The following is a 13,817-nucleotide window of genomic DNA, read 5'->3' on the forward strand; positions in this document are numbered from 1 at the left end:
AATGGCCGAGGTCAAAATCCCCATGGTGTGCCTCTTAAGCTTGGCACCAAGGCCCAAATTTATTGCCGAAGATAGAAGCGACATCAGGTAGGGATTTATAAGAGGTATGTACAAGATATTCGCATTCCAGTGCATGATCTCGACGGTGATAACAACGATCTTCTTCAAGTTCCAGTGTGTCATCACTTTCTTTGCCAGCCATACCACCTTGTCAATTGTCATGGACATTATACATTGTGATCATCCTAACCCCGCCCGTTGGTAATAAACCCTGTTTTCAATTCAAAACATTGCATATGTCTGATTATGCAAATATTGATTATATATTAATTTGATCAGTCCTATGCGTAATGTTGAAATGGAAGAACAATTACCCACTTAACATCATACTTATTGGGCTTTTCACCGTTTCTTCGAGCACATCTGTCTCGGTTGTCATATCATTCAAAGGTAATTAAATCTCTTCTCATCCAAATAATTCCATACCATAATATTTGGGGGGCAACAAACAAAGTACAAGTATTTGGGTGGGGGGGGGGGCAAAAGTTCAGGAAATTTCCATTGTAGGTGCTCCAAAATAATTCCCTTTAGAGTTTGATGCAAAGCTGGGGGGCACCCCCCCCCCGACTTGCACTAAGGTACGCCACTGGATGACCTAGCTGTGGTAGCAATAAGCTAAAAGCAGGTCATAAAAAAGTGGCAGTCCAGCTATGCTTCGCCATACCATAGTCATTCCACAATAGACATATCTCTGTGCATACGCTGATGAGTTATACTATTAAAATTTATTAGATACAATGTATAGAAATATATGGTAATATATTTATAAAGATTCTTATACAATGTGTAGGAATATACGAAAGTACATTTCTCTGTAAATACGGATGTATAGCTGTGGTAATTTATTTACCTTAGGTCCTGCAAATTTTTAGTAAATGATGAGTTTCTATTATGGTTATGAGTGACTGGACTCAATTTTTTTTAACTTAGTCATGGTTATCTTCCTTTAAATAATTCAAACTTCATGTAGGCTATTGCAACTTCTTCTAACAAATCCTTCTTTATTGTGTGGGTTTGTACTTTCTGGAACTTCTCAAATTGATCACGCTCTGCTTGTATGAGTTTGCTTTCTAATGTTACTTAATGACACTGTGCTCTTATCAAATTTCGAGTTTATGTTGTTTAAAGAACCTTTAGAAGGTACTCTATCATTTCTTTACCATGCATGATCTTTATCATCAGCTTATGGACTATGTGTCGACCAAATAATACTCAAAAGGTTAAATATAGGAAATTACAATGCTGTTCAGGGTAAATGAAGGTGCTCAATACATTTCATTAGTTCTAACTTTCCAACTGAATCTCATTCCTGTTAAGTTGTGTAGTCTCATTCATCCTAGAATCTAATTAAAAGAAGCCAATTGCTGCAAGATTTAGTTCTAATTCATCAGGTACCTCTTTACTACAGATTGGTAATAAATCTATTCTGTACTCGCGCCTCATATAGTCATATTACTATTTGAGTAACTTTTCAGAACAGATGTGGTCAATACAATAAATGGTACGATAATTGATTAGTATGGTTTGTGCTCTACTTGGATGGAAGCAATGAGTTCAATTTTTCTCACGTTTCATATTCAATTATGAGATGATTATCTTCCATGGGACTTTGGTACTTAGAATACCTCTAGCCATAACGTAAAGGCTTATTAGTTCATTTCGTTCTTGCTCATTTGTATCATACAAATATAATGTTTGAAATGATCTGCTAATCTGCTTAATATGGCCACTTCTTGCTAATGTGGTCCCTTGGCTAAGGAACTAGATAACAACAGATTACATCTATCATTTAAATTATGGTTATACAACTTAGAAAAAAAAAGGGAAACTTCTAATCTTCCGTAGGTCAACTTTCTGATAATGCCACAAGAGCATTCCATGTATTAATTGAAAACAGAAATCGGGGCTTATCTATTATGTTGTGCTCTTGATGCTAATTAGTATGTTGAGTGTCGAAGTATTTACGTTAATGCTATGTATCCATGTAGGAAACCACTTCATGGAATTGAGAAAAATGTATTTCCTAGATATTTTTGGCATGTATATCTGGTAGCTGGTTGAAACTTCGCAATTGTATGATGCAAACAATGCTATCATTTTTCATGATAGATTTTACTCATAGATATGGAAACAATTTGGCTTATATCTAGTATGTAGATAAAATACGAAAACCATGTTTGTATTGTTTTTCTACTTTATGCTTTTCCTATATTGCTCCCCAGCACACACTACCTACCCATGGTTAGTTGGTTGTTACTCAACTTTTTCTATTGTCAGTTGGAAGATATGCTGTTAATGCCAAATACAATTATCCTCATTATTTGAATGTGGTCTCCTGCTATACACTACATGTGTTGACCTTTCTCTGAAATGTTATGCTTTTTTTTTATCACAAATGTTATTTTTAACCGTTAAGATGTTCAAACTGAAAGGAATAACTATACTCCCTAAGGTCATCTTCTATATCTTGAATCCACCTAATTACTCAGGTTGCATGTTGACTCAATTATGTTTAGCAACCAGTTTGCATCCGCCTTTTCCTTCAAAAAAGGAGAAAGTAGACATTTGTACTACAGCCATTTTCTTCTCTTTCTCATGTGAGGTTTTATTTTATCTTGTTTTTTTAGGAAAGTGGTTTCTTGGCTCTGTTATAACAGGCTTTACTCCTCATGTGACTATTATTTCAGCCGGAGAGGTAAGTTGAGAGTGATCAATAAAAAAATATTAGGTGTACTATTTTCTTGTGGTGGTGTGATGACGGCCTGACATACATTTTATTTATATTGGTGTTACTATTCCATTACACTGCTGGATTGTTTTGGTTGCCACGAGTGATGAAAGATCCTATCTAATGCACTAAATTGCCTTCAGATAGTTTCTTGATTTTCCTTGTGTTTTATATCCGTTCAGTTTCCTGTGGAAATAAGATGAATGTAACAGAGGACGTAGCAGAGAAGGCAAATGGTCCATTAACCAATTGACTAGTGCAAGCTCTTATTTTTTATTCGTAAAGGAACTCTTTATTTCCTATGGTCCATAATTTGTTCCATATGTGGACAGACAATTAGATGATGTGGTTAAATCATGTTGAAACTTAAAACACAAGTAATTGGAGGCAACCAGGTATAGTATGGACGGGGATGAGTTTCATATAAAGATATTCTACCTTCTGTTTGTGTATAACAGGCTAACAGCTCAACTCGGTGGTTTGAATTTAATCTAGGCATGTAAGAAAGTCTGCAAGTTTATAGTAATCATAAATTGTGCAACATGGTTTGTCATTTTGATCATCTCTTACTCTTATTTTATAGTAGGGTGCCACTGAATGCACATGTGATGTTTTTTTATTTATTTTCCCCTAAGTATATATATGTAATTAATCACGATGCTTAGATTACTTAGCATGTTTATTATTTTCAGATGGTTGATTTTCGTATCGACCTTTGTTAATCCGTGATTTGTAACTCTTGAATATTCGTTTTTTTAATAAAAGGTTGTGTGCATCAACCGATGCAGAGGCCGGGGATACCCCCCTTTCGAGAAGAAAAAAATTAATCACGATGCTTTTGATATTATATGTATGTTATGTGTGCTGGCTATCAAATTTCCTCATGCATTTGTACTTATTGAAATGATATCGAACTCACAAGTTTCTGACTTGATTTGGCAGGAAATATATTCGTGGCCGGTTGCATCATTTGTCCACGAGTTCTGCAGAGGTGAATGCGGCATGCTGCGGGTGTACACAGAGAGCGTGCCATCGCCCTCGCCCCCGCCAGCGCTGATGATGTCGACCACATATATGCCTGGCGCTAGTCTCCAGATTCTCACGATATGAGATTGCCCAAACCACTAAACCAAATCCTTTTCTCCAAGATCTTCAAAATTTATTCTTTCTTGAGCTGCACGAAGAGTGGATGGGTCGGACAGTGGCAAAAAGGTATCTTTGGCCACCTAGGGTTTCGCTTTCGCCACCAAGGCTGCCTCTAGAAGGAATATCCATGCAGCCTGCAATGTGAGATCGCCGTTTCCTGCTTTCAATTCAGTTCATTGTGGTTGATGTGGCAATGCCCTGATGCGATTGGGTTGGGTTGTAGGAGCCTCGTCGCTCGCCCACTGCCCAACCACATTTTCTACTGGCTTCCACTGATTGCACTTGTGTTTACCCTCGTTTAATATACTAGTCTTCGATCCGTGCAACTGCACGACCTAGCTATTTTATATACTCGCTCGGTCTTATTAAATTTGTCTTAGATTTATCTAAATTTTAATGTATCTACATACTAATATAAAGTGTAGATATATCTAAATATTGACAAATGTCAGACAATTTTCGTGTGAAACGGAGGGAGTATATAACATTAATACTCCCTGCTATCCAAAATAAGTGTCAAAAAATCATGGTCTCTAATTAACGACCCAACACTTATTATGCATTGGACGGATTAGTATACATATAAATAAAAAAAATTGTCAAAAGAGAGTTATGTATTATGATGCTTATGTAGTGATTTTACTTTTTTCTTTTAGATGTAGTGATTTTACTTGGTTTCCCTAAAGACATAATGCAATCATATGCATCTGTCCAATCGTGATTAGATTGTTTTTAGTTCTATATTTAAGTTTGTGTCACGATTATCCAATTTTCAAATAGATTTGACTTTATCAACTAAAATATCATGTATGTTTTTTTGTAACATATTGATATAAATCCGAGGACCATAATATGGCATATACTTCGGCGCTCCTACGTTTTGTGTACAGACATGTTCTCCGGTGTATAACGTCAACTATTAGTTTTCATCTAAATATTTAACTAAAAATTTAATTTAATTTTGATATTGTGAAATATTTCTATGGACGAAGGTAATCTCTACTATATAAAAAGGAGGAACTTCCTCCGTTTTCTGCCATCATCTTTCGTCAACCATCGCTAATCCTATCGTTAATCCCGAATGAGCCATAATGGGCCGCATCGCTACATCCTAATCCTACCGAACCATTCCCGTGCGTTAGCATACCGGACAGACAAAAAAAATCGGAGACATAATCATCTTACCATATAACCATCTTACAATCAGAGGCATTTTGTTTATTGCCATCATAACCATCTTACCTAAATGTCCAGCGTGTAAACAAAAATAGGAAACCTATAGAACTGGAAACCTATAGAATAGGAAACCTGCAGAATAGTGGACATATAAGGAACAACGATCAATAGTGCTTTGAAAGCAGGATATCCAGCGTGTAAACAAAAAGGCATAAAATCCATCTGACCTAAATATAAACCTGACAAAAGGCATAAAATCTGGTTTCCTCCTAAAAAGAAAGCTCTATATTTGGTGATTTCTGGCCAATCCATCGACAGCACCACCTATATCAAATTCGACATGTCTCAAATTCTCGAAATCTCCTAAAAATAAAGCTCTATACTTTGGGAAGGCAACATAATGACTAATTATCATCTTACCGTAGACTAGGCTCAAATTCTGGGAAGGCAAAATAATGACGAATTTATCATCTTACCATAGATAGCTCCTTTTCTGAGAAGGCAACAATATGACTCAAAACTTACCAGTCTCACGCTCCCAATCAGGATCCAGTCTCACGCTCCCAATCACGATCCCATTTTCACGCTCCCAATCATATAAAATACACCTCCAGGTTAATGTTAGAGTTTATCCATCTTACGAGGCTCATTGTTTTCGAGTTCATCCATCTTCATCTTCAATCTACCTCTACCACCATGCTGAGTCAATATCTTGTTAGTCGCCACACCTCTAAAAGGGTGATGGCACTGAGGCGAGTCCCAGGCTCACTGCAGTCATGTTCAAAAATCTGTAAGTATACTGCAGCTCTTAGAATCACATTTTACTCACGTGGAAGAGTTGCATATGTACAACTGCGAAACTTATTTCCGGTCGAATCAAAGACAACGGAGGAGGTGATATAATGTTAGTGTTCCAATAGCTAGCACAATATTCAGTCATTATGTATGATTCGGTCTTTCTCCTTTATTTTTGCACTTTGGATCAAGCACATGGGATCGAGTACCTTAAGCTTCTTTATTTTTCTCTTCAAGTATGATTCGGTCTTTCTCCTAGCGAACCAATCGATAGAAGAACCACATCTGCGAATCACGAATTCTCGGTCTGGAATATCGACTTAATCACAGTTTGAAAACGAAAATACCGCCTCTGTTCACTATTATAATATGCTTTGAAAGTGAAAATACCGCCTCTGTTCACTATTTCAACATTTGATGGTAGAGAAAAAACTGTCTTATAATAATATTCATGAACAGATTTCAATAAAATGTCATATATCACTGGAGAGTTAAATTTGTTCAACAATAATATTCATGAATTGACGATATCCCTACCCCTGTATTTTTAATAAATCATCTCAAATAATAAACACCTAAATTTCGTTCATCAAATCATCACAATTAATAAACCCTTATATTACGTTCATCAATTCAATGAGAAAATCAACTCGCCCTAAATAGTATCTCGGCAGGCTGAAATTAACTCGACCCATTCATCATGCTATGGTAATTAAAACATTACCCATAATCCCCTATGTATCACGCTATGGTAATGGTAATTAAAGCATTTCCCATAATTGCGATAAGGAAGCAGCCATATAAAAGGTACCTCAAGCATGGCTGGGGCGAGAGATCTCGTGTATCCAGATTTCAACCTGCCCAGTTTTCAAACAAAATTTCAAGGGAGGTCACAAGTTGGATCTGCAGAAAATTCTGGCGAGTTCAAGGTATGTAATCACACCTCTAATACAAATTGATGCACCATCACCCTCTCTCCATCCAACTGTGCTGTTGTAGTCTAATGTGTACCAAGTAACAAACATGCTAGCCCCATTTACTTGCTTTCATGGTCCAAATCAGTACTTTAACTTAGGTGACATTTTGGATCTGAGTTTTAGCATCATTTTAATACGCACCAGCGGATGTTGCCAATTGATTTGCGTGGGTTCTACATTTTAAGAACATAAATTTAGATGCCTGATGTTTTCAAAAAAAAAATTTAGATGCCTGATTAGCTGTACTATACTGTTGCATGTGTACTGTATTGTATTGTTGGATCTTAACTAGGGTCAAACTTAAGATTAGAGAAGAAATATATTTAGACACGAAAACAGTAGAAATTAAACTACCTTACCATTACTACGAGTAGCATATATACATATAGAAGGCAATGGTAAATACAGTAGTAGAACAATATGTCTAAGGCAAAGATTGTTCGGATAGATTAAAAATAGTGATACAACTGCAGCTATCACTAAGGCGTAAACCAGTAGGCCGTTTGATGTTTCACTTCTCTTCCATGTTGACATCGGTCTTATCATTTGTTCAGTTTATTGTTATCTGCATATATGTCTGCAATACAAGCCAGTCATCAAATTCCTGACTATCTTTTTTATTTTTTAACTCTATGACTACCTTTCATAGATGAGGTCAACTTATATTCGAATGGAAGAGATTGAGGAAAATGATAACAGAGTGACAAGAGGCATGTAGTGTTGTCTGGAACATTTATCGGTGGTCCACGTGACAAGAGGCGTCGCTACATGGATGCTATGGCCTTTGTGCGGATGTATGGCAAGCCGGACATTAGTCTGCCAATTCTAGAACTTAGCATATAAACAAATGCACGATGCTCACAAATTATAATTATGCTCGAGAAGCGGCAAGGTGAGCATTCAGATCAGTCATGGTTAATCACAAAAAATGTAATTACAACTTGAAGAAGTATAAGATGTGCAAATACTTTCTCTGTGTAAGATGTATTTTGACTGAAAGAACAAGATATATAGTTCCGACTCAAGCGCCCATAGACGCATGAGAAAAAAATAGTACAGTGTTCCGTTAGATGTTACATAAAGGTATAATAGCATAAAAATAGTCACTACTTGAAAACCCTATAATCCAGATGCCTACCTTAAATGGTCCAGTGGCAATTAATTTTACGCTCCAAATGCTGCTGCGGTAGGCTTATAACACCACCAAATTTGATCACATGTCACACTAACTTGTTTCCGAAAATAATATACATTGGTATTTAGTTTGATACCAACTTGCTTGCATATTCGTGCTTACACAAATAAACAGCTGATATGTCATTCATAAAACAGGTAGTACAAATCATGAAACAGGATGTGAAATAATACCTTTGCTCGATGGCGCAGTATTGCCTTTGGACAGGTTAAACAATGCATTTATTGCCTTTGGATGAGGTTAAACAATGCATTTTTCACAATGCCAAAAAACGTGTGCATGCACATCTTGAATTACACCGAGAGGGACAGAGGGCGTACCTGCTAGCTTTGTTGCTCACTTGTGTTACTCTAGATTGTGTGTCCAGTATTGCCTTCACACTTTGATGTGGTGCTGGTCCAGAATTCCATTTTGCCATGATAATTGTCTCTTTTTTAATGTCTCTACTTTGGAACATTATAATCCTACAGCAAGAATTATATCTCAGTAACAAATTCCATTATGGTACCAAACATCCGGGTATACAGTTGGATCCCCACGGCCAAACTAAACTATCAAATCAGGTTTAAATATCCAATGTTCATCATGGGGCTCAACAGTTAAGGAAGGCAAACAACATTAAAATAAAGCTAAAATATGGAAACTCACCAGTATAGGCCCCTCTAGCATCTAAGCAGAGGCGTCGACCTTTTTGAACTTTATTACTAGCCATTTTGTACGACTTAGAGTGCAATCCCGCCTCCTACAACTGAAGTGCCTTCCACCAACACCTATGTTATTCCTGCAATGTCCACACCAAGGCAACATCAGCATTATCTCCGGAACAAGTTATAGTAGAATAGCATGGCATCAGGCTACCTACCACTACTGGAGTAAGGATAAATTTCAGAAAAATACTCTAAATGGAAGTCAGCTTATTACAAGAAGAATTTATCGAAGAGAGACACACTATGCCTATTCAGAAAATTTAGCGTTTTTAGCAGAATAGTGCAGTGCAACTACTAAGCCCCTTTTGTATGTTTGACACAGAAGGCTACATGATTATAATCCTTTCTTGAGCATGTATTGAAAGCCTGTTGTTTCAGTAGCTCATTTCTATCTTAGTTTCTTTTTCTCGAGGCTTTTAGGAAGTTCCAAACACCATAGCTCTGGACATAAAAGGAACATCCGGTTTTTAGGATAATGCTCTCTATTCCCATGAATACAACAAGATAAATGATGATATTAAACCCTATGTGGTAATGCCCCGAAGTGTGTTAAATGAAACTAAAAAGCGGGCATTATATGAAATATAAGAAATGTTATAGCATATAAAGCGACTAAAATTACACGGCAACAATAAATTATTACCTTCAGAGTGAAGAAGAGTCTGTCCTTGAAGCCACCTCCTTATAGAGGAAATTGGCGCCCATCATAGCCTTACACTGATTGATAAACTTCCTGTTCACAAATCTGAATCAAGTCAAGGCTCAAGAAAACACACACTAAAACATATACTGTATAGAATCCCATCTTTTAGTGTGAGCTTAGGACGCCCGGCAAACAACTCTGAACTTCATCCTGATAGCTACGACGACAAACTTTTGGCACGTCTCGACGAAGTATTAACCTGCGCCATGATAAAAGCAATGTTAGTCATGTCCTATACAAAACACCGAGACTGAGTCTCTTGAGCAACACAGTTGCTAATTAGCATTTAGAAACATGTCATGATACCCTTGGATCATTCAATTTCATTAGATTTCATGAATTCAGCAATACCATATACCTATTTAAACAGTTCAAGTGCAGGAACGAGTTCAGCATTGCAGACTTTTTTTCATATATATTATAGTTTAGCAAATGGCAAAGGAACATACGTGGGGTAAGGAAAGTGTGGGACATATGAACATTCGTGCTATACAACGACAACCATGCCCATCAAACTAATTTTCTACGGTTATGCAGATCTGAACTTTAGGAATGGGTGCAGAGCAGAATTTGATGCAACATAACATATAAGTATTTGCTACTTGGCAAATTAAATTTGTCCAACCAAGAACATGGTGACTATGTCATATGGATCAGAAGTATAACTTTCCAGAACTAGCTATAAATTGAAACCCACATGGAGATAGGCAGATCTGCAGAGGTTATGCCCACCCGTTGACATTCTGATGGTTGATGAAGCCAGGGACAAGGTCATCACGGAGCAGCATCACCAAGTCAAGGTCGGGCTTCTTGGATACCACATGTGTCGCCATCGTCATCATGAATGAATCCCCTCACAGAACCACCACCTGCAATTTCCTCCGACGATGAGATCCAGCAAGGAAGACATCACGGTTCAGACAAGGGGGATTACCAGCCGTGAGAGGGGAGTCGACCGAGCATGCCGTAGTTGGGGCTCGGGGAAGCTCGCCACATGGTCAACCCACCGGATCGGGGCGTCCTCTAGGGAACCACTTGCCCCTAGGGAACCGGGAGGAGGAAGCTGGCCCTGTTGATTCCTCCAACGCGCGTGAGGTCGGTGGAGACGAGGTCTAGGACTTCAGGCCTGCAGAGAGCGGCGACGGGGCAAGGGATGGGCCGACCGTGGTGTCGACGGAGGGGAACCAGGGGTGGACACGGTTCTCACGCCGGCGGCGGAGCTGCAGCGGCGGGGATGCGAATTCGCCGAGGCCGGCGGCGGGTAGGTGGCAGAGTAGATGCCTGGAGCAGGGAGGCAGGGCGTGACCTTCCATTTCGCCGGCGGTGAGGACACTCGGGAGAAAGGTACGGGAAGGGGGAGAACGAGCCAAGTGAGGAAGAGAGTGGGGAGGGCGAGCCAAGTGAGGAACGTGTTGCCTGATGCCGTTCGTCCCAGATCACACGGCCGCTGCTCTCCTTCCCGCCTGGAACCTGCGTTCCTCTCTTCTCTCAACACAAATCAACGAATCTAGCCAATGTAAAGCCCAGTTCAGTGATATTTTGAGACCAGGTTAAAACACATGAGAAAATAGACAGTTAACTGAAATACATGTACAGTTTCCAGAGAACATAACACATAGGCATAAGAGCATCTTTAACTGATTCCCTAAAATTTAGAGGACAAAACGCCTTCCATACCTTAACTTCCTATATTTAGTCCTCTAAATAATATTACGCCGCATTTTTGATCCCCAATAACTTAGATGAATAAAATTTTGTTTTTTGCAAATAAACCATATGAACCAAACTATCAATATCACAAATCAAATTATTCATTATTACAAACCAAATTAATAAACGGTATTAAATTGTTTCAAATCAAACAAGTGAAAAAAACATAACTATGCGCCCATGCTCCGTCATAAAGCTCGTCGGGCCGAGGGCTACGACGGTTGTTGTCGGCCGATTTTGGTCCGCAGCGGTCGGTCTACACCTCCCCCATGCTCTGACGGCCCTTATCCCCAAAGAATCGACCTCACCGCTGCCAAAATCGATCTTAAATCGATGGCGTATCCGGCTCGATGTGGCGAGTGGGTCGAACGGAGGGGAAAAGGGCGACGGGTATTTCTTTGCCGCATTCTTGAGCAGCATTCGGGCGCCCGCCGCCACGGCCGGGCGCTTGGAAGCTCCGCCCTTTCTTTTCGACGTGAGCGGCGGCGCAGAAGGCGCGACGTCAGGCGCGGCGCGCCAGTCTGTTAGTTCTACCGCGGTGGCACGAATAGGAAGCTGGTACAGGCGACGGCGACATCGTTAGGTTTTGCCGTGAGCGGCGGAGGAAACGTTTGCGCCGGCGCCAGCTGTGGCTGGGATCGAGTAGGAAGGGGTCGGCGGAGTGCCCGAGGACCCGTCTATTACCGGAATGTCCCCGGCGGGCATGCGGAGGCGAAGAGAAATCGAGGGCGCGGGTGCGGTGGAAGTTTCCGGGTGACGGTTAGGTGTTTGCGCGTGAGCCACAGTGATAACGCGTGCTCGAGTGGAACGCCAATTTTGAAGCCTCGGAGAGTGCAAAATGTCGCGCCCAGAAAAAGATTTGCTGCGCACAATTTTAGGGCCTCTACTGGAGAATGCAAATTGACCACAAGCACTATATATCAGCGATTTTTTTTGCGCAGACGCAGGAGTTGCTCTTACATAAGCTGGACCTGGCTAATATGCGATGAGAGAGGGGAGGGAAGCAGGATCCCTTAGATGGGAAACGAACGGCATCCGGAGGAGACTGGGCTGCCTCTGACTTGCTTCAAGCATTTTAGAGAATTCGCGCCGGTCTGGTAGGTGCATGTTCTCGAGGCTACACCTTTTGTGTAATCATGTTAATAAGTATACTTCCAATGCGGTGGATTGATGTTTTGAGCTTTCTAAAAATCTAATATGTAGTATACTGTAGTTCATCTTGACAGCTCACATATTGTAAGAAACTGAGGTTTTTCTTCTTTCTCCGGAAGGCGGAGCCGTAACATGCATTAATCCTCTTTGCGATGGAACTGGTGATTTTTTTTATAAAAAAACTAGATATGCCCACGTCCCGCTCTCTCGCCCGTTAATACCGTATCCCAGTCTCATAACTGATAATATCTTAGCTCGCTTTATTAATTTGATTCCAACTGTCTGTACTTGTTTACCTGTTCATAACCTTTGATTTTTTGTTACTGAAATATGAGTTGTTGTGGCCTTAGAGCCTCTCCAGTTGCGTCCTCCAAAGATTTTTGGAGCGCATCGGATATTTTTTCAGTCCTGTCACGTGCTTCAAATGTTAGATTAAAAATATTCAAATCTATTATCGTTCTTTTCAATTTTCACATGTAAGTTGTGAATTATATATGTTGAAAAATAAAATTTGATGACCCGTGGCAACGCACGGGCACTTGTACTAGTATGATATATTTCTAACAACGCATGATTTAGACTAACGCTTGTACACTCTGTCTAGGAAATGTTGGAGCTTTTATTAATAGGAAATTCTTAGTTAATTAATGTTGAAATATTGGGCCCACATTTGGTGGCCCAAATTAGATTTCAGTTTTTCCTATAAATCTCAAAGCCCACATAGTGGCAGCCATGTGAGTTTGAGCCCAAGTTGGTGGCAGCTCACTAGGGAGTGGCAAGAGGTGGGAAGTTTAGTCCCACATGGAAAGTTGGGAGGAAGTTAGACCACCTTATAAGGTGGGTTGTTCCACCACTAGTAAGTGAGTGGGAATAGGAGTGTTACACGCGCGCTCCTCCTCCTCGCTCGTCTCGTCACGACGCGCCGCGCCGCCCCGCGCCGCGCTCGTGGTGAGTGGATTGAGCCTCGAGCCGAGACTTTCCTTACTTTTTGCACCTCAGGAAAACGAACAGAGTCCTAGACGGACGCGTCGCAGTTAGTCGGTTCGGGTCGCTCCCGGATCGTGGGCTATCTGTAACCGACTCGAAACGTTCGTGCGATGTGGGCGTGGCCCACGTTGCCTAGGGTGGTTTCCCGAGCCTATATAATCTCCTGCCCGGCTATCGCAGAAATACATCATATACACGAGTTAGGATTTCCACCTCTCTCTGCTTGCGCCGCCATCGTAGCCTACTCCATCCCGTGATCCGACGTGCATCGGCGAACGGGAGAGCAGGTCTCCGGAACCGCTCGTCCTTGCGATCCTGTACGGGAGAGGGCGAATTAGGTTTTTGGGAAGCGCTCTGCGCGACTGCTCAAGCTCTTCATCACGGGTCGCCTTCCGTCCAACTCGGGCGGTGCTGCCTACCGTCGTCTTCAACGCCGTCTACTTCGACCCGTCGTTCCCGTCGTCAACAACGTTGTCATCAA

General features: G+C 40.6%; 2 long non-coding RNA genes across 2 annotated transcripts; both read right to left on the bottom strand.

The window, feature by feature from the left end:
- Positions 1-5,087: 5,087 nt before the first annotated feature.
- LOC124706982 lies at positions 5,088-5,580 on the bottom strand. The gene is made up of 2 exons (XR_007004646.1): positions 5,338-5,580; positions 5,088-5,226 (listed from the first exon to the last, which is right to left on the bottom strand). It is a non-coding gene; the product is annotated as an uncharacterized LOC124706982 (long non-coding RNA).
- A 2,829-nt stretch (positions 5,581-8,409) lies between these two features.
- LOC124708304 lies at positions 8,410-9,519 on the bottom strand. Its single transcript, XR_007005083.1, has 3 exons — positions 9,428-9,519; positions 8,726-8,858; positions 8,410-8,541 (listed from the first exon to the last, which is right to left on the bottom strand). It is a non-coding gene; the product is annotated as an uncharacterized LOC124708304 (long non-coding RNA).
- Positions 9,520-13,817: the final 4,298 nt, after the last annotated feature.

The sequence above is a fragment of the Lolium rigidum genome, chromosome 4, assembly GCF_022539505.1.
Source record: "Lolium rigidum isolate FL_2022 chromosome 4, APGP_CSIRO_Lrig_0.1, whole genome shotgun sequence".
NCBI classification, from domain to species: Eukaryota; Viridiplantae; Streptophyta; class Magnoliopsida; order Poales; family Poaceae; genus Lolium; species Lolium rigidum.